Raw genomic sequence first — 22,856 nt, forward strand, 5'->3', positions numbered from 1 at the left:
GCAAGATACATGGAAGACTCGTGGAATTTTGAAGTAGTCGAAAAGGTCGGTTTGTAAGCGACTTCTCCTATATGTTGAAGTACTTGATAATGCCCATATAATTTTGGTGCTAGTTTCTAGAAGTCATTTTCTTTAAGAGAGGTTTTGTTATAAGGTTGGAGTCACATGAACTCCTGGTCACCTACTTGAAATGATCATTCGGAACAATGTTGGTCAGCCTATTGATTCATTCTATTCTTAGTCTGATGTAGATTATCATTGAGATGAGAAATCATGGCAGCATGGTTTTGCAAGAGTTGATCAACTTCCTATACTTTGGAACATTTGAGGATATAAGAAGCAGGTGAAGGTGGGAGTTGGCCATACACTGTCTCATATGGCGTCATCTTGGTGGCTTCATGATAGTTAGTATTATACCACCATTCAGTTAAGGGCATCCATTGTACCCATTGATGCTTCTTTTATGAAGTTAAGCACCGTGGATAGGTCTCCAAAAGTTTTTTGATTACTTATGTTTGACCATCAGTTTGGGGATGATAAGTTTTACTCAGTTGGAGTTTCATGCCCTACCCTGTAGCTTGAAAATTTCCTTCCAAAATTTGCTGGTGAAAGTGGGATCTCAATCAGACACAATGGAAGTTGGCATGCCATGTAATTTCAAGATTTGGTCCATGGAAACTTGAGCCACCAATGTTGGGGTAAATGGGTGTGATAGATCGCAAAAATGAGCATATTTGGAAAGTATGTCAACAACCACCATGATGATTGATTTGTTGCATGAATTTGGGAGACATGTAATGAAATCCATGGAAACATATGTTAAGACGGAAGAAGGGAGTGAAAATGGTTGTAAGGTTCCTGGTAGCTTGATCATTTCCCCTTTATTGTGTTCACATACAACACATTAAACTATAAAAGTAAGAATGTCATTCTTCATGCTAGTACAAAAGAACGAGTTGTGTGCTCGTGCATAAGTCTTTTGAAAGCCTGAATTTCCTATGACCGGAGAGGAGTGAAGTTCTTATAAGATGAAGGTTTTGAGGGTGGATGTCGGGGATAGCACTACCTGATCCTTGTAGCGAAGAACCTCATCCTTCCAAGAGTAGTCCTCTGAGGAATTAGGATCTTCTTTCAATCTATTAATGAGTTAGGATAGAGCAAGGTGGGAGAACCATTCATGACAAGCTTCTTCAATCCAATCTGGTATGGGTAGAGAGAGGGATAAAAGGGTGCCCTCATCCTCAAATTGGTGCGATAAGGCATTAGCCACTATATTTTTACACCCCTTCTTGTAAATTATCTCATAATCATATCCCAACATTTTTGCAAGCCATTTATTTTGTTGTGGCGATGATAGACATTGCTCGAGGAAATATTTTAGGCTATGATGGTCAGTGCGGATTTGGAAATGATGCCCCAATAAATATGGTCACCAAGTGTCTACTGCATCTAAGGTGGTAATCATTTCTTTCTCATATGTATGTTTCCCCAGATGATTGCCATTGATTTGTTGACTTGTGAAAGCTAATAGTCTACCTTCTTGCATTAATATTGTGTCAATGCCCATACCTGAAGCATCACATTCAATCACAAAAGGTTTTGTAAATTCTGGTAGGGATCTTACTGGAGTGGAGAACATGTCCTGTTTGAGAGGCAAAAAGACCTTCTAAGCTGCGTTAGTCCAAAGAAATGAATTTTTCTTGACAATATTAGTGAGGGGTTGAGCAATGTGTCCATAATTGCGGATAAATTTGCGATAGTAGCCCATGAGACCTAAGAATCCCCTCAAACTCTTCAAGGTTTTTAGTTGGGTCCACTCTTGCATTTCTTGAATATTTTAAGGATCAACCCTAACTCCTTCATGGCCCACAATGTGTCCCAAATACTCTACTTATTCCATTCCAAAGGAACACTTGTACAATTTGACAAATAGTTCATGATATTGGAGCAGTTGCAATACCTAGTCAATATCCGTAAGGTTACTTTCGCATGTTATGTTGTAGATGAGAATGTCATCAAAAAGGACTAGGACGAATTTTCTAAGATACGGTTTCAAAAGATGGTGTTAGCCTCCTGTTGCAACAGGTGTTCATCTTTCATGATTGACATTTTTTACATGCCAAATATGTCATAATTTGCATGCTACAATGCTCCATATTTCCTGAAAAGAGGCCAAAGAAGAGGCCATGAAAGTGTGCCAGTCTAAATGCCACTACTGTATCCCAATTTTGATGAGTTATCCATTTTTGAAGAAGTTTCTGTTAAGGGAAGTCCAAACAGCCTAATCTTGGCTTCCCTAGGTTTCAATTTCTTGTTTTAGAATATAGAGACTCATTATCTGTCCAAACAGTTCAATCTTGGCAGATTTATAGATAGGTAGAGAAACAAAGGAGCCCAACTGCTTAATCTGGGCCCTTGGAAGAAATAAGTGTAGACTTAGATAAAGGGACAGAAAAAAAGAGAAAAGGATAATCTGGGTCTGCAAGTCCAAGTGCACCTATGCAAAAAGAAGAAAAAATGCTAGGTAAGTAGGATGGGTAAGTAGTTTTGTGGTTGCAGAATCATGCTCTGTAATCCATTTCATGTTTTCAGGTGTTATATCTTCACAGATCATAGTTATGATGTGGTTTTCCATTTGGAGGAGCTCAAGTGAGGCATGTCTAACTCCCCCTTCTTCTCATTTCCCAAATCATTCACTAACTTCCCTGAAGGGGTCAAGATCTACTTGATACCTCTTACTTTCATCATTTTCCATATCATTTTCCTTGGTAAAGATCTGCTTTTCTCAAGGCATGTTCATACTTCCTCTATGAATCATTTTCCCCATAAATAGCCTAATATTCACATACTTAGCGCTTTCTGATCACTTGTCATATTAACTACTAATTTTACTATGTAGCTCCCTATCTATCTCCCCTTCCCCTACTAAAAATATGTTAATAACTCCCCTACGTACATATTCTCACCCCTTGGCATTTTTTAGCCACATTTATCAAGTCTGGGGAAATATTGAGTCCATCTTGGACCTATATTTAACCCATCCGCGTTCATATTTTGTGATAAAGTGGGTTCGAATCACACCCATGCCGCATTAACCCATAAAAACCCACATTATTAAAGTTTCCCCCCCCCCCGCCATATGAAAACACACAAAAATTGCGTGTGGGCCCCGTCCCTAACCGTCCGCTGCCTTACTCGTGCCGTCGACCGTTAGATCTGGCACGCCCAAGATCTACGGTGGGCGGGCCTTTTTGTGCCCGATGGGCTGTTTTCCCGTCGTACTCCCGCCACGCGTCACCCTCTAGGCTGTGGCGGAGCCCCCTCCGCCGATACCGCCTGCGCACAAAAGCGGTGCGCCCGAAACCGAATACCGCCCTTCCTCCTCCTGCGTCAACACCACGTCATGCTGACGTCATCATCCTGCGTCGGCCTCCTGTTGCCGTGTCCTTGCCATGTCACCGCCACGTAACCTCCTCCACCATATCGCCACGTCACCCACCGTACTGCTAACATCACCCTGCTGACGTCACCCTGCCATGTCACCCACCGTACTGGATCCCACCGCATGACATCATGCTGACGTCACCGTCAAAAAGCGCGAGAGGTGCAAATCGCAGCCTAGGAAGCCCGGAATCAAAATCTGAGGCAGTTTTTGATGCGCGATTAGCACCTACTGGGTCCCACCGCATGACATCATGCTGACGTCACTGTCAAAAAGCGCGAGAGGCGCAAATCGCAGCCTAGGAAGCCCGGAATCAAAATCTGAGGCAGTTTTTGATGCGCGATTAGCGCCTAGCGCTAATCACGCATCGCTACGGGAAATAGGCCAAAATGGAAATCCCTTTCATGGCTTGGCCTCCAGCAGGCCCAAAAGGCGCAGAATGACATGAATTTCTTCGCGCAGCATTCAGAAAGGGGCAAACACAGTTTTAAAAGCAAACAGAGGGCCGAACAGTAGCCATGAAAGGTCGATGCAACAGTTTAAAGAGTATCAGAAGTGAGAAAGGCACACATTCAGTGCCAAAGCATATCAAGGAAGCGGTAAAGAGTATCAGTCGAATGTTTTAAATAAAAACCTTTATTCCCAATGCAGGTGGACATTGAATGACCTCCAACAAAGTCAAAGAAAGCAGTAAAGGCCAATCTAGGCTCTCCCATCACAATTAATGCTCCTCATAACCACTCAAGAGCATGGATCAAAACCCAAAGCACAGTTATGGCTAAGTGATTAGCACAGAGCCATAAAGACAACACATTAAACTCCTTTGGTACAGCTACACCCAGCGCAGCCCGAGGATATTTTCCCGCATTTATTTCAGACATGTGTTAGGTTAAAGACACTTATTACAGCAGATCTGTCTGAGATCTGATCTTTATAGATATTTTACTTATAAAAACCACCCTAATTCACTGTTTAAAGGGTTGGTTGGTTGTATAGCTCCAAGAGAGACTCGCTCTGTATACCTGATGTTTTACTTAATCAAAGACTACTAAAAAGCTTGGAGGAATGACTATGTGCTGTGTATGAATGTTTTGAAGAATTGAATGTGGAATTCTTGTGCTGCAACATGACTCAATAAGTGTTTCTTACCTTTGTTTTCCATTGATGTACCATCCAAAATAGCAGAAAGAATGAATAGTTTAGAATTGGTTTAATTGCCCTCTATGCTCAATTTCTGCTTTTTCTATATGTTTTCATCTGAATTAGAAATGAATATGAATTCCCTGTGGCTCGTATTTCCCCTAATTCACTCATGTTTGATAGTTATCTAGGAATTCTTCACTGCTCCTAGATAGAGCTCATTCACCTTCCCTCTGCTAAGCTAAACGAGAGATTCTTAACTGCCTCTCATTCCTAGCCTTCACTCCATCCTTTAGCTTGAATGATTGTTTCATGTGCAGCTAGCTTGCTCCATATTCCCTCTTGTGACCAAGAAAACGCACCAGCAGTCCTACTCCTTGACTCCACGCCCAATGGTTCTAAAACTTTCATGCTACCCTTGCCTCTTTACTTGAAAGCATCATCCATCCCACCAAAACTAAAACAAAACCCCTGTACCCAATAACTAGCCTAAAATCATCATCAACAAAGCTAAATCCTAAAGAGAGAGCCCTCTCTGACTGCTGGTGGGCTAGCACCTGCATTCCAAAGATTGGTTTATGGTTACCTCGGCCGTATCCCTCAAGGAGCTAAGGGACAACCTGAGTGATAACATAATGGCGACTCCGCTGGGGACATCCTCGGTTACATCTCACAAATCAAGTTGGAAAGCTCCACTGGGGGAAAAACAATGAATTTTCCAATTGCTGCATATTCCTTAAAACTACAGATGAAGCATGAATGTCAGCCAGGAAGCCTTTGAAACTGTTCTTGCTTTGCATTTACAGGAGTAAGCAAATGCTGCTTCAGTCAAACTTCGTGCTAGTTTTAAGTTATAGATAGCTATTCCAAAATTTGATCAGTTCCTTGCTAATTCTAAAAAAGCATTCACAGAAAATACCAAAACAAGTTCAGAATCTGGCTCCCAAAAGGAATTCACAGTATACAAGGTCAAATCCAGACCCAAACCCCTCAGCTGTTTTTGAAAATCCTAATTTAATCCAAAGGAACCTCAGGAAGCTAGAGCAAAGAGAAGATTTTGTTGACTTTAGCCCTGAAACGGTTCAGCCAAGCTGTGTTCCGACCCCTGTCAAGGTTTTATTTCGTTCAACCCCCACCTCCCCTTGTTCATCATCTACCTCTCAAAGCACTCCTTCCACACTTCCATTTACTGCGCATACTCCCCTAACCGCTGTTGTTACAGTTGTTCCAGCTGTTCCTATTGTTCCACTTATCCCCGTAAACATGGCTAATAGATATGCACCCCTGCAGTTACCTGCTAATCCAGGGGCTATGCCTCAGGATTATCAAACTAAAATCACATACTTTGATGGAACTGGTTCTTGCACAGCCCTTCAGCATACAAATAATATGAAAGACTATTTTGAGAACTACGAGATCGATGACGATAGCGTCAGAATGAAGATTTTCGTCCAAAGTTTGACAGGTGATGTTAGAACTTGGTTTAGAGCACTCACAGCCAATTCCATAGCAGACCCAGAAGCCTTATACCAGTCATTTATCAACAGATGGGAGAAAAAGAAAGACCCCTTGCACATATTATCTGAATATGACACCATCAAAAGAGGCCCTCAAGAATCTGTCTTGGACTATTGTGCAAGATTTAATAATATTTATAATGCAATACCACAGAACTTAAGACCTCCACTTGATCTTGCTTTGTATAAATTCCCTGATGGTTTTGACACTGACATGGCCTATCAGTTAAGGGAAAGAGCCCCTCAAACCCTTACAGACATGCAAAATGTTGCTGTTAGCGTAGAGGCAAATCTAATTGCCAAAAGAAACAGAGCTAGAACTGAGAGAAGAACCACCTTTAAAAAGGAACCCTCAACCTTAGACCAAAAGCTGGATGCTATTATCACTAGCATGCACAGGCTGGGAAACAGAGTAGAGAGTGTTGAGAGGAAATCATCATGGGAAGGACAACAACCTAATACCATAAGGAACCCAAATTTCCGGAAAACTCAGAATACAAATGCTGGTAGGTCTAGCCCAGACCATGATGTAAGGCCTCCTTTTCACGAAAATTACACTGAAGCATCTACATCTAGTGAACAGATGGAAGATACTCACATGAACTTGGTGGATTTGAAGGCTGAGCAACAAATTTTCCTAACTCAACAAGACCAAGATGAACATGACCTTAATCAATTTCAAACTAAGTCTGGTGAGTCTTTTGATTTTAAACAAGGCTATGATACTGCTGTGTATGAGGTACACAAACAATATAAGCTGGGGACAAGAACCATAGATGTGCCTGAAAAGTTTAAGGCAAATGATACCAAGCAGCCGAAAAAAATTAAAGAAAAGGTTGCCTTCATGGAAACTGCTAGTAAAACAGTCCCTAATCCAAAGGATGTCACCATAGAGGACATAACAGAAATGCAATCTTTTAATGATCAGCCTCTGCCACCTTCTTCCTCGAAAGAGAATTTGAACAGCGTTCCAAAAAGCCCTCCTAAAACTGAAAAACCGCAAGCAATTGCTTCCCTTAATGCTGACAAACAAGACCAAACTGCTGATACTCCAATAGAAAAAGGGAAGCCTGCCTCCCAAAATACTAAAACCCAATCTGAAAAATCGTTTGACTTAGAGGCAGAAATAGGTAAACTGAAGATTTCCATCCCCTTATCTGAACTTGCCAAACATGAAGTGTATAGGCAACAAATTCAAAGATCACTTCAAATGCCAGAGGTTAAGGATGATGTGAATGTTCTTGATGATCAGCCTGAACTGTTGTTCGGTCCTGAAGTTAATGGAAAATCAACTTATGGATCTGTTCTACCTTTTTATGTCAGTTTACACATACATGACAAAGTCCTGCACAATGCTATGTTTGACTCAGGTGCCTCACACAACCTTATGCCCAAAGCTGTAATGGAAAAACTCAACCTTGATGTCACAAGACCCTACAAAGATCTATTCTCCTTTTACTCAAGTCAAGTCAAGTGTTTAGGCCTTATCAAAGACTTGTGTGTCTCCTTAGTCCAATATCCCAACAAGACTATCCTCATGGATGTGGTGGTTGCTGACATTCCACCAAAGTATGGCATGCTATTATCAAGATCTTGGGGAGAAAAACTTCAAGGATCCCTCCAATTAGACCTCTCTTATGCCACTATATCTGTCTTTGGGCAACCAAAGGGACTATATAGAGAAACACTGATAAAGTATGTGGTAACTAGTGAGGATAAGCCCCAAAATTTTCCTATTCACTCAATCCATTCTGATATGGATTCTTTTATTCTATTTAATTATGAAACAAATACTCTCACTAATGACAAGCCCTTGGCTTTAGAACTAAACACACACACCGATGAAGAATTGGTTGCCCATACTGATGAAACTGTCAAAACAATCAAGGCAACCAGCATACAAGAAAAACCTCCCCAAACAGAAATTTCAAATCTGCCCAATCCTAAAGTGACTGAAACTCTGGATACTAACCACAAGCAAGAAATCACATGGTATTTAGATTTTGATGGCTCGGTTAACAAGTTAGGAGCAGGAGCAGGTGTCTGGATTCACAATACACATAACAATTATGCAGAAGGTTATGCCTATAGACTAAATTTCAAATGCACCAATAACATGGTAGAGTATAAGTCTCTCCTTTTAGGCCTTAAACTGCTCAAAGCTCTAGGAGCTGCAAAAGTGTCTATTCTAGGTGACTCTGATTTAATCATACAACAAATGAAAGGCAACTTTGTCACCAATGACAATAGAATGAGGGCCTATAGGACTGTTGCTACTAATATACTCAATGCATTCACTGAATCCAAGCTTGCCAAGATTTCAAGGGATCATAGCATTCATGCACACAGCCTAGCCACTTTTGCTAGTACATGCAAGCTTCCCTTTGAGCCAAATCATCACTTTACTGCTGAGATAAAACATAGGCCTGCTATCCCAAATAATGTTAAAGATTGGCAAGTGTTTGAAAGTGATGCCTAGATTAACAACTTCCTCACTCTTGAGCATGAGTTTTCAAATATTAACATTGACATGGATGCTATGACGGATGAACAACAGCAAACAAATGAAAATCAGCAGGCTGTAACCGCTGTAACAGCCAAGCAAATCCTAAACCCAACTATTTTTGACAATGCAAACATAGAAGAGCTGAAACAGATGCATTTGGAGGATATAGTAGAAACAGAGGCCGAGATCGTTGATCTGAAAGATAACTTTCTCCCTACTGGCCTCACTCCATTAGAAGATATGTTTGATGCAAATGATGTTCCCAAAAATCCAAAAATACAGCCCCTAAACACTGCTATAGAAGAACACAACATTGGGACAGCAGACAAGCCCAGAATGATCAAAATATCTCAAACTTTACCACCCGATCAAAAACCCAAATATATTGATTTGTTCAAAGAATTCCAAGATGTATTTGCTTGGAGTTATGAGGACTTGAAGTCCTATGACACCTCAGTGATCCAACACACCATTCCCTTTAAACCAAACCAAAAGCCTTTCAAACAGAAACTTAGAAGAATCAATCCCGTACTCCTTCCCTTAATTGAAAAGGAAGTGAAAAGGATGTTTGAAGCAGGTATCATAGCACCCATCAGATTCTCTGAATGGGTATCCAATCTTGTTCCCACAAGAAAAAAGACAGGTGAGATTAGGCTATGTGTAGACCTAAGAAATTTAAACCAAGCCTCCCTAAAAGACCACTACCCCTTGCCAAAAATGGACCACATCCTACAAAGAGTAGTGGGGTCATCTAGAATCTCTCTGCTAGATGGCTTTTCAGGTTTTAATCAAATACTGGTTCACCCAGATGACCAAGACAAGACAGCCTTTACCACACCGTGGGGAACTTTTAAGTATGTGAAGATGCCTTTCGGACTTAAAAACGTTGGTGCTACCTTTCAAAGGGCAATGGATATTGCATTTGCCAAGGAAATACATGATTTCCTAGTTGTCTACCTTGATGACTTAACCCCTTTCTCCAAATCCGATCAAGAGCACCTAAAACATTTGAGGCAAATATTCATGACATGTAGGAAATATGGCATTTCCTTGAACCCCAAGAAATCCCTCTTTGGCCTTGAAGAAGGCAAACTCCTTGGCCATATCATCTCAAAAGACGGTATTAGAATAGATCCGGAAAGGATCCAAGCCATCCTCCAAATCCCATATCCAAGAAGCATAAAAGAATTGCAAGCATTCCTTGGAAAAATCAACTTCTTAAGAAGATTTATTCCAAACCTAGCCGAACTAATAAGACTGTTAAGCAACATGTTAAAAAAGGATGCTAAGGTAAAATGGTCTCTTAAGACCAAGCAAGCCTTTGAGAGTATCAAAACTGCCTTAACCCAAGCCCCTGTCCTCACCAGTCCGCAATTTGACAAAGATTTCATCATATTTTCATTTGCATATGAGCACACCACAGTTGCTATCCTTTTGCAAAAGGATGATCAGGGAGCTGAAAAGCCAATTGCATTTTTCAGCCGAGCCTTAAGAGATGCCCCTTTGAAATACCAAATCATGGAGAAGCAGGTCTATGCCCTTGTTAAAGCACTAAAATATTCCCGAGTTTACATTTTGTATTCACATGTGATTGCCTATGTCCCAAATGTTGTTGTAAAAGACATATTAACCCAAGAGGGGCTAGAAGGCAAAAGAGGCAAGTGGATTGCTAACATCCTTGAGTATGACATAGAAATTAAACCAACCAAGCTCATAAAGGGACAAGGTTTGGCCAAACTGATGTCCGAAACAAACTTTCAAGCCTTAGACATCAACCAACTAGACAATGAACAAGAGCTAGCGACTCCACAGATTAGTGAAACCTTTTTGCAATCCCCATGGTATGCTGATATATGCTTTGTATTGTTAAACTTGTTTTCTGCCCCAGGATTGTCCAGAACCAAGAAAAGATTTTTAAAAATGAAGGCTTCAAAGTTTTGTGTCATAGATGGTGCATTATTTTGGAAAAATCATGAAGGTATATTGCTTAATTGTTTAACCATGAATGAAACTAACAATGTCATGAAAGAATTCCATGCAGGGGACTGTGGAGGACATCTAAATTGGAAGTCCACTACTGATAAAATTTTAAGGGCTGGTTTCTATTGGCCCTCTCTATTTGCAGATATAAAGAAATTTGCTATCTCATGTCATAAATGCCAAATCTTTGAGGGCAAAAGAAAGTTGTTACCCTTGCCCCTTAAACCCATCTCAACTGAGAAACCTTTTCAACAATGGGGTCTTGATTTCATCGGAGAGATCCACCCCTCTTCCTCAGGCTAGCACAAGTGGATTTTAACAGCAACCGACTATTTCACTAAATGGATTGAAGCCATCCCATGTAGACAGGCCAATGACTCCATCATTATCTAGTTCCTTGAGTGCAATATCCTTTCTAGATTTGGCTGCCCTGAGAAGATCATCACTGACAACGCCGCTGCTTTCAAATCCAAAAAGATTATCAGTTTTTGCCATAAATTTCACATTACCTTGGGCCACTCCACAGCCTATTACCCCCAAGGTAACGGCTTGGCCGAGTCATCTAACAAGAGCCTGATTAATATTATCAAGAAGGTCTTAGAAGAAAACAAGAAGAACTGGCATAAAAAGCTCACAAATGCCCTATGGGCAGATAGACTTTCAACAAAAAAATCCATTGGGATGAGCCCTTATGAGCTGGTGTATGGCATGGAGGCCACGTTTCCATCCTCCTTGGGCACTCCTATCATGAAAATGTTGCAAGAGATCCAAGCAGAACCAAATGATATTCAAAGAAGAATCAATCAGACCATTCATCTTCAGCAAACCAGAGAGCAAGTTTATAACAGAGCTCAAATATTGCAAGAGAAAATAAAAAAGATGTTTGATAAAAGAGCTAAGGCTGAGGATTTCTACATTGGAAACAAATTTCTAAGGTGGGACTCACGAAGAGAAGACAAGGGCAAACATGCAAAATTTGATTTTTTATGGAAAGGGCCATTTGTTATTTCTGATGTTCAGGGAAATAACACATATTTCCTCAAGTCTGTAGAGGGCAGCACTGTTGAAGAAGGCCATGTTAATGGCCAAATGCTAAAACATTACCATGATCCCTATTAAGGGGTACAATGCAGCTCTGTACATATCTCTTTGTACATTAATATTTGTATATATTAGCACTTTGTTTTATATTCTTTTAGCAGTTTGAGTGTTAGAGGAGCAGCAGCAAAGTTTGCTAAGACACAGCCAATGCAAGTACTCCATTTTTAAGGCTCTATCTCTGCAATAGTCTCAGCAAAACAGCAGGAGTAGCACTGTCATATCATAGTGATTCATGATAAAAGGAAACTGGTTGCAGTTTGCAGTATCCAATCAAAAAGTATCAATAAGAGAGGAGCATTGTTTAGTTTCACATCAGCAACTGTTTCTAGACCAGAAGCTAAGGGAAATACATCAGTTTTGATCCATGTTTGGTTCTATTTCAAAGGCAATGCTCAAGCAATATGGTATATAAATAACCAGCACGCAGAAGAAAGCAGGCAGTGCTATGTATTTCACAATATTTCAATGAAGGAGATCGCTGCTCCTATTTTAGAGTTTCACATTTTTAGCAGCCAGCACAAGGAAATTCTTCAGTCCACAGCAACAATAGAAGATCAAGGCAGTCTGACCTGCTGTTCTTGGCTTTTCACAAGGAGAAGCCATCCCCAAGTGGAGCCACTGTTAGCCTCATGTTGCAACAGGTGTTCATCTTTCATGATTGACATTTTTTACATGCCAAATATGTCATACTTTGCATGCTGCAATGCTCCATATTTCCTTAAAAGAGGCCAAAGAAGAGGCCATGAAAGTGTGCCAGTCTAAATGCCACTACTGTATCCCAATTTTGATGAGTTATCCATTTATGAAGAAGTTTCTGTTAAGGGAAGTCCAAACATCCTAATCTTGGCTTCCCTGGGTTTCAATTTCTTGTTTTAGAATATAGAGACTCATTATCTATCCAAACAGTTCAATCTTGGCAGATTTATAGATAGGTAGAGAAACAAAGGAGCCCAACTGCTTAATCTGGGCCCTTGGAAGAAATAAGTGTAGACTTAGATAGAGGGACAGAAAAAAGAGAAAAGGATAATCTGGGTCTGCAAGTCCAAGTGCACCTATGCAAAAAGAAGAAAAAATGCTAGGTAAGTAGGCTGGGTAAGTAGTTTTGTGGTTGCAGAATCATGCTCTGTAATCCATTTCATGTTTTCAGGTGTTATATCTTCACAGATCACAGTTATGATGCAGTTTTCCATTTGGAGGAGCTCAAGTGAGGCATGCCTAACTCCCCCTTCTTCTCATTTCCCAAATCATTCACTAACTTCCCTGAAGGGGTCAAGATATGCTTGATACCTCTTACTTTCATCATTTTCCATATCATTTGCCTTGGTAAAGATCTGCTTTGCTCAAGGCATGTTCATACTTCCTCTATGAATCATTTTCCCCATAAATAGCCTAATATTCACATACTTAGCGCTATCTGATCACTTGTCATATTAACTACTAATTTTACTATGTAGCTCCCTATCTAGCTGCTCTTCCCCTACTAAAAATATGTTAATAACTCCCCTACGTACATATTCTCACCCCTTGGCATTTTTTAGCCACATTTATCAAGTCTAGCGAAATATTGAGTCCATCTGGGACCTATATTTAACCCATCCGCGTTCATATTTTGTGATAAAGTGGGTTCGAATCACACCCATGCCGCATTAACCCATAAAAACCCACATTATTAAAGTTCCCCCCCCCCCCCCCCGCCATATAAAAACACACAAAAATTGCGCGCGGGCCCCGTCCCTAACCGTCCGCCGCCTTACTCGTGCCGCCGACCGTCAGATCTGGCGCGCCCAAGATCTACGGTGGGCGGGCCTTTTTGTGCCCCGATGTGCCGAGGGTTAACGCCCGGGAGATGGGCAGTTTTCCCATCGTACTCCCGCCACGCGTCACCCTCTCGGCTGTGGCGGAGCCCCCTCCTCCGATACCGCCTGTGCACAAAAGCGGTGCGCCTAAAACCGGATACCACCCTTCCTCCTCCTACATCAGCACCACATCATGCTGACGTCATCATCTTGCGTCGGCCTCCTGCTGCCGTGTCCTTGCCATGTCACCACCACGTAACCTCCTCCACTGTACCGCCACGTCACCCACCATACTGCTGACGTCACCCTGCTGATGTCACGTCACCCACCATACTGCTGACGTCACCCTGCTGATGTCACCCTACCACGTCACCCACCGTACTGGGTCCCACCGCATGACGTCATGCTGACGTCACCGTCAAAAAGCGCGAGAGGCGCAAATCGCATCCTAGGAAGCCCGGAATCAAAATCTGAGGCAGTTTTTGATGCACGATTAGCGCCTAGCGCTAATCGCTCATCGCTACGGGAAATAGGCCAAAATGGAAATCCCTTTCGTGGCTCGGCCTCCAGCAGGCCCGAAAGGCGCAAAATGACATGAATTTCTTCGCGCAGCATTCAGAAAGGGGCAAACACAGTTTTAAAAGCAAACAGAGGGCCGAACAGTAGCCATGAAAGGTCGATACAACAGTTTAAAGAGTATCAGAAGTGAGAAAGGCACACATTCAATGCCAAAGCATATCAAGGAAGCAGCAAAGAGTATCAGTCAAATGTTTTAAATAAAAACCTTTATTCCAATCGCATCCTAGGAAGCCCGGAATCAAAATCTGAGGCATTTTTTGATGCACGATTAGCGCCTAGCGCTAATCGCTCATCGCTACGGGAAATAGGCCAAAATGGAAATCCCTTTCGTGGCTTGGCCTCCAGCAGGCCCGAATGGCGCAAAATGACATGAATTTCTTCGCGCAGCATTCAGAAAGGGGCAAACACAGTTTTAAAAGCAAACAGAGGGCCGAACAGTAGCCATGAAAGGTCGATACAATAGTTTAAAGAGTATCAGAAGTGAGAAAGGCGCACATTCAATGCCAAAGCATATCAAGGAAGCAGCAAAGAGTATCAGTCAAATGTTTTAAATAAAAACCTTTATTCCCAATGCAGGTGGACATTGAATGACCTCCAACAAAGTCAAAGAAAGCAATAAAGGCCAATCTAGGCTCTCCCATCACAGTTAATGCTCCTCAGAACCACTCAAGAGCATGGATCAAAACCCAAAGCACAGTTATGGCTAAGTGATTAGCACAGAGCCATAAAGACAACACATTAAACTCCTTTGGTACAGCTGCACCCGGCGCAGCCCGAGGATATTTTCCTGCATTTATTTCAGACATGTGTTAGGTTAAATACACTTATTACAGTAGATATGTCTGAGATCTGATCTTTATAGATATTTTACTTATAAAAACCACCCTAATTCACTGTTTAAAGGGTTGGTTGCTTGTATAGCTCCAAGAGAGACTCGCTCTGTATACCTGATGTTTTACTTAATCAAAGACTGCTAAAAAGCTTGGAGGAATGACTATGTGCTGTGTATGAATGTTTTGAAGAATTGAATGTGGAATTCTTGTGCTGCAACATGACTCAATAAGTGTTTCTTACCTTTGTTTTCCATTGATGTACCATCCAAAATAGCAGAAAGAATGAATAGTTTAGAATTGGTTTAATTGCCCTCTATGCTCAATTTCTGCTGTTTCTATATGTTTTCATCTGAATTAGAAATGAATATGAATTCCCTGTGGCTCGTATTTCCCCTAATTCACTCATGTTTGATAGTTATCTAGGAATTCTTCACTGCTCCTAGATAGAGCTCATTCACCTTCCCTCTGCTAAGCTGAACGAGAGATTCTTAACTGCCTCTCATTCCTAGCCTTCACTCCATCCTTTAGCTTGAATGATTGTTTCATGTGCAGCTAGCTTGCTCCATATTCCCTCTTGTGACCAAGAAAACGCACCAGCAGTCCTACTCCTTGACTCCACGCCCAATGGTTCTAAAACTTTCATGCTATCCCTGCCTCTTTACTTGAAAGCATCATCCATCCCACCAAAACTAAAACAAAACCCCTTGTACCCAATAACTAGCCTAAAATCATCATCAACAAAGCTAAATCCTAAAGAGAGAGCCCTCTTTGACTGTTGGTGGGCTAGCACCTGCAGTCCAAAGATTGGTTTGTGGTTACCTCGGCCGTATCCCTCAAGGAGCTAAGGGACAACCTGAGTGATAACAGATGGTTCATGAGGCTCTAAAAATTGGATGGGGCATTATAGAGACCAAATGGCATGACCAAGAATTCATAATGGCCTTCATGAGTTTGGAAGGTTTTCTTGAGAATGTTAACTTCCTTCATTTGTATTTGGTGATAGCCTAAGTGGAAGTCCAATTTAGTAAAACAATTTGGCACCATGCAGTTCATCAACACAGGTCATCGAATACTCAGATAGGAAATTTGTCTTTGATAATGAGCTTATTAAGGGCCCTAAAGTCTGGACACATGTGCCATTCATCGTCTTTATTTAGAACCATGACCACCTGAGATGAATAAGGGTTGGTTTTGGGATGAAAAACACCAGCTTCGAGGAGTTCCTTGATGCGTTTTTTGTTAGGAGGATAAATCCCTCTTGCCGACAAAAGCGATCTCCCTAAATCCTAAAGGAAACTAGAAACAAACAAACAATCAAGCTAATCCCTTCCCTGAATCTATGTTTTCTTGAATCATAAGCTAACAAGGTGAGAAATGGAAATTCATACCTAATTAGGACATGCTTGATGAAGATCCCCCTTTGTGCTTCAATGCATCTCCTCAATGCTTGAATCCATACCTACACACATGGAAACAACAAAGGATCAAAGGCATATGAAACATAAATGATTCAATAATTCAAACTAGTGATCAAGGAGACTAGTAACAAACATCATTCCAATGGAAAAATATAAATAACATAAACCATCCATGAAATTCATCAATTAATCCATTAAACAATGCCATGAGATGAAATGCTTGTTTCTATTAATTTCATAAACATAAAGGAGCTACAAAAACTGTGACTTGATGTTATGAATCTCCTCCCATTGATCTCAATCCTCTCCAAGAATGATAAGCTTTGAAACATGATTCCCTTACCATAAACTTCCTCTCAGTAACCTCCCTCAACTCCCCCACCTATGGCTTGATTAATAGGCCAAAAGGAAGTAGTTTGAGATCCTTAGTCCAATGATGAGATCCACTAAAAGAGGGATGACAACTCCTTGAAGAATGGTAATTACTTCCATCAAAAATGAGGTTAGGATCGAATAAACATGAGTTTGAGACTTTCTGTTGGGAATGATTCGCCCAACAATGCTTCTAGATCTCACTTTTTACTTTTACTTTTTATTATTTTACCTACACAGTTTATAGTGGAAGACAACACATAGATCTGTGCAGTTTATAGTGGAAGAAACTACAAATGTGTGGATTCTATTCAGAAAAACTGCGCAGATGCTCAAAAACAGGGTTTTGTACCATGAGATCCAGAAGTTGCACTTTATTCAAGGTATATAAGTTGTTGAATTGCAAGGGAGCGCTTCATGACACTTGGATGGATGGCGAGAGATCCAATTTTGATGATCGTTTTCCTAATGTGACAAAATGACGTGTAGAATTTTTCAATTTCATTATTTTTGGCAAAAGAATATCAATAGGGGCAGACATTTGGCGATTAGGTACCTGGGAGAAAAGGGATGTTATGATCATGTTCAACCCTAGATGGTGGGAGCTCCTTAAGTTTGTCGAAGACCTGCTGGTGGTGATCTAATACCTGTTACATATCGGGATGATGGGAGGAGGATTGGATTCAATGGCATGAATGGCTTTAAATTATGCTACTATCCCATGATGGCCCTTTCTTAAAAGCTTCTCCATTTGATGTGAGTTAATGATAGTAGGAGCACTTGCCTGGAGTCCCCATAGTGTATGAGTGTGTCTATTTTGCTTAAATCTCATATATAAGTCCTGGAAGTCCATTATGACAGGGCCTAGTTTGTAGAGCCATTCAACACCAAGGATAGTTTCAAAACCACCAATTTCAATGGAAAACATGTGGGTTTTGAGGTGACAATCCCCCATTTGAAGTTTAATATTTTCACAGTGGCCTTCACATTTCATGGTCCCCCGATCAGCGATAAGGAATTGGAAATTAGATACTTCCCTAACAAAACAATGAACTACTTCTGCTACTCTCTTGTGGACAAAGTTATGCCTGTTGCCACTATCAATCAGCACCAATACTAGATGATGTTTAATAAAACCTCAGATCTTCAGGGTCTGGGGAGAAGAAATTTCGTCCAAGGCATGGAGTGAGATAACCAGCTCATCTAGCCTAGTTGGAGTATCAGTGTCCAGTGTTGTTAGGGTTTCACCCTCTTCCTCCTCAGTCACTTCAATGGATGGAGCTTCCTTAGTGGAGCTGTTTTCAGTAGCGTCAATTTGAAAGAATTTTGGTTCCTTGAATTTATGTCTCAGGGAGTATTTTTCATCACAATAGTAGAAAAATCCCTTTTTCCTTCTTTCGGTTATTTATGTCAGTGACACATTTTGAACCTTAAGTGTTTGGTTCAGGCCCGTAGTCAAGGTGGGATGTGCCTGTGTGACAAAATTTGGATGATTGGATTGGGAATTTAAAGCGACTTATACCTCTATGGCCCTATTGCATACTTCCAACCAAGTAGTTGGGTGATGCAACCTAACATGGGTTTGGATGGATTCCTTTAAACCACTGATGAAACATTCTAAGTAAAAGGCATCTCCCAGTCCTTGGCCATTTTTTCAAAGGCTGCAATGTAGTCTCGTATTGTACCTATTTTCCTAAGCTTAATGATTCGAGCCAAAAAGTGAGATTCTTGATAAAAAGTGGTCACAAATGGATTTTTAGAACATGTTCCAAGTTGGACTCCTTGGATAGCATTTTTTATGACACTGCCACCATTTCCATCGCTCTTTGTCTAAGCAAAGATCTCCCTCATGTATTTTAGTCTGACCTTCCCATATATTATTAAGGCAGAAATATTGTTCCATTTGTGCCACCCATAATGTCAGGTTAGAGCCATCAAATTTGTACATGTCTAGCTTGGGTGTTCGGTGGCTCGAATATTGGTGACCTCCATGGAAAGGAATGTGATGTCTAGATTCTCCTTCTACATGTGCATCAACACTATGTTATTCCCTTATGGGTTTGTGAGACATTTGCAGGGCAGCCAATGCTTCTATGAGTTTTTCAATGGATGCCTAAAAGCCATTGAATTTTTTTCTTGAGGGCTTTGACTCTCTCCACTTCCTTCTCGTAGCCATAACTTGAGACCTGGTACTGTACATGCACTATCCCTAGTCAAATTTGAGCTTACTTAAGAGTAGTATGGTTAGAAAGAGGGTAAGCAGAGGAGTCTAGTGATGTGGGTCACTTCAAGCCTTGTCGGGAAAAATTTGGGACCGCATGAAAATTGGGTACTTACATGTGAATGGTACCATTTTGATCAACTCGTTGTCCTAAATCTTGTGGGTTAGGTCGCTTGCAAGTGTCATCCTGAATATTATGGGCTAGGTCTCTTGCAAGCGTCTTGTGATGGGTATCATTTTTTTTCCTTTTTTTTACTCTGAAATGAGTTTTATTCCCAGCTAATCAATATTGTGGTGACCAAAATCCAGAATGCTTAATACTACCAAATATCCTATGAAAATCTAGCCTGGGTTGTAGTAACTGAAACCCCAAATTCTTGGCATTGCAAAATTTGTTGTGACAATCTGATTTGGACTATGGAGACCAAAACCCTCACCACACAAAGAGTCTGATCTATGTTGTGAAAACCACAACTACTAAATCTTATTTGTAGTGTGGCAATAGAACCCCAACTGTTGGATATGATATGAACAACAGCATGTGAACCCTAACTGTTGGATCTGATCTGGACAAAAAGGTAACAAGTGATCTTCAGATAACTAAGGGAACTATGGTTACAAAGGATTGTGAGGTGCTACAGATCATGATATACATAGGCGTCCAACAATAGTACTCGACCCAATATTTCAGAGTGCTAACTAAGGACGATAGACTGTACCCTTAGCCATACTACCCAACTACCCTATTATACATGTGAGTAATCTCCTAGAGTGTTTTTCTTAATGTAATGTAGCAACAAGACAATTGATGACTTATCTAAATTTAGTTTTTGCGTTACCCTAGCGGGGTTCTGATATACCCAAGGGTACATGAAAGTGCAATATGTGTGTAGTTCTATCTAATGCGCTACTACTCAAAGGGGTACCCACAAGGGTTGCAAGGGAGTCCAACAAGTGTGGCCATTTCTTGTAGTTCTTGCATGCATGCCTCCCCAAATCCACAGGTTTGTATACTCAACAAAAGATCATGTGGTTTAATGTTGCAACACATCTCTAGCCTAAAAAACATTCTGCAAAAATTGGAGGTACAACTAGCCCTAGAAAGTACTCAGATACCACTTATTATGCACTTCACCTGTGAGAATAATAGAATTCCATAAATACGAAACAATATTCCAGAAACACTAAAATATCACATGAATTGAGACAAACTGCAAAGATATTTTATTATTTAGAATCATATTACAATGTTCACTTGTCTCTTTGAGGGGGAAACCTCCAACGGAGCAGAACTCAATTACAATAAGACTTGAAGATTATTCTCTTGTTATATAAGATTATTTATAGCTTTATCACATCCAAAACCCTAACTACTAGTGGTCCCTTGCATAATATAGGTTAACCACTTTATTTATTAACTATGGTATGTTTATAACTAATTGTGGTCCCTTTTTTATAATGTAGGTCAACCACTTACAATTAGTATTAATGTGAATAAACACTTACTAGCTTTATTGATTCAACTAACTAACTATGACTCTAACTAGGCCCCTTAGGCTTATTACATAAATAAAGGGGTTATGGTTGGACCCTAACACTCACACTTCATCTGTATTATAGTGACATCATATATGTAGTGGTTTCATGTGCTAACCTTGGATATGGAAGTGACTTAGTATCACAAGGATGTATGTCATAGACAACGAGGTATGACTTTGATAGAGATGTCACATAATATATATTACATGATGGAAGCAACCTTGATATTGCAGTAACCCAGATATGACATGGAAGTGAACTTGATAGCAATAGCCTTGACGGTTGATCCTAACATACTCTTGATGAAAATGATAACATGATGGATGATAAATGTGATAGTGTCTCTATGACATATATGATATTGTATATGATAGTGATATGATGTCAGGTCTCTTGGACTTGTTTCGTTCAGTTCACAAACGAAGTTGTGAATTAACTTGGGTGGACCCTAGAAGGCATGATGTGATTTATGCATCTAATTATCATTATACTTTGTATCTCAACTCAAAATTTGATGAATATCTAAGAGAAGAAGAATTTGGTTTTGTTTTCCCCGTTGTGAGGTTTTGCCTTGGTCTTTGACCTCAATCATGGTGTCTATATTTTGCATTATTTTCTTCTACTGTTATTTATTGTTCCACTGATGTTTTTGTTTTATATACATAATTTTTAATGATGACATGATGTTATGGGGTGAATGTTATATGTGTAAATGATGAAAAAGTTCAAAATTGCAATTATTTATAGCAGTGAATAACCTAGGCCTAAAGTTTAACTCTAAGGACCATTATCACTCATGCCTAGAATCAGTGAAAAAGAAGGTCAATTCGTGATAAATATTAAAAGAGGATCTGGAGAATTTAAAGACAGGCTACCATTAAATTTTTTAAGTGTGGTAAAATATTTCAATGTGCTTCAAAATGGGAAATCAAAACATAGTGATAATGAAAAGGAACATAAAAATAGGGGCAAATTTCATAAAAATAAGGATGGAAGATCTATTAAGAAGAAAATTTAATATTCCAAGGAAGATAGTAGTTCATCAAAAGATAGCGATGAAGATGCATCTAATGATGATCAATAATAATACCTTCTCATTTCCTTTGGAAATCATAAAGAGAAATTAGATGCAGTGCAATCTATCTCAAAAGGAACAAACAAAGGCGAAGGTAATCTTCCAATCTATTTCAATTATGGTAATGAAGCTTATTTTACCTCTAGATGTCCATATGAAAAATATGAAGGTAGTGATTATGAAGATGAGCTTATAGTCTGGAATGCTCAGACTGTTAATTAGTAAAATAAAGATAACTAGAAAGAGAAGATGAATGTGGAGAGAAAACTGGGGTAAGAAATATTTTCAAGGTGAGCTTTATGCGTCCTTAGAAGACATAAAGAGACAATAATAAACAAAATTATAAAGGAGATATTTCAAGAGTATGAATATAAGGATCATGGAAAAATAGAAAAAATGGTTTCTATCCTTAAAACACAATTAGAAGAAGCAAGGAGAATGAATGAAGTTGTGATAAGAAAACTAGAAGAAAAGGAAGGATATTGTTGTTGGCACTGTTGTGCTGGCATCGATGTCAACAATGGTAACTGATGCAATGGAATTTTTATATTTCTTATTTGTCTAATATTTGTAACATAATGACAAAGAGCACATTTTTATAGGTGGAACTCCAAATGGGTACATAAGTTTTGTACAATAACTACCACATTTCACATGTTCAAACTAATTTTCTTCCATTGCAAGATTAATCATGTTGCAACAAGAACATTGAACACTAGTCACTCCGTAAGCATACATTAGTAATGTAAGACAACATACATATATTAGTTGAACCATTTAAGCAGGTGGAAATGGAGTGACTATGTTGCATACTACGCAGCAAACATTTGGTGCACCTTGTGGATAATTAAGAAGAGTTCTACATCCATCACAAACAAGCTGACCTTGCACTTCATTGGGGTCAGAAGAGGCATTGATTGGGGAGTATAAGGATTCATGTGAAGGGGCATGGCTCCCCTGCCAAGTCTGACAACACCTAAATTATTTTTTTGAATCAAGTTAATTCTTAGGGGAGCACCTCCTATTAAGCCATTAGCAGATTCATCGGATAAATCACCACCTACTTTGAACATAATTAACACAAACACACACACACACACACTGATACATATCTCTATATCTATATATATATATATATATATATATAGAGAGAGAGAGAGAGATATATATATATATATATATATATATCTAATTACCATGGTTGGCCCACAATTTCCTATGATAAAAACCATGGTATTTCACGTAGGGTTTGATTTAGTCAAAATTTCAAAGTGTATTTATACAGATGCAGAATGGCACTTCTTGGAGTTAATGAGGTGAAAGAGATGTATAATATC

The 22,856-nt window shown here is 39.9% G+C and overlaps 1 pseudogene; it reads right to left on the bottom strand.

The window, feature by feature from the left end:
• Window positions 1-21,896: 21,896 nt before the first annotated feature.
• Window positions 21,897-22,592, bottom strand: LOC149140789 (uncharacterized; annotated as a pseudogene).
• Window positions 22,593-22,856: the final 264 nt, after the last annotated feature.

The sequence above is a fragment of the Pinus tabuliformis genome, chromosome X (genome assembly GCF_031772625.1).
Source record: "Pinus tabuliformis cultivar Carrire ecotype Pingquan chromosome X, CPIR1, whole genome shotgun sequence".
Lineage (NCBI taxonomy): Eukaryota > Viridiplantae > Streptophyta > Pinopsida > Pinales > Pinaceae > Pinus > Pinus tabuliformis.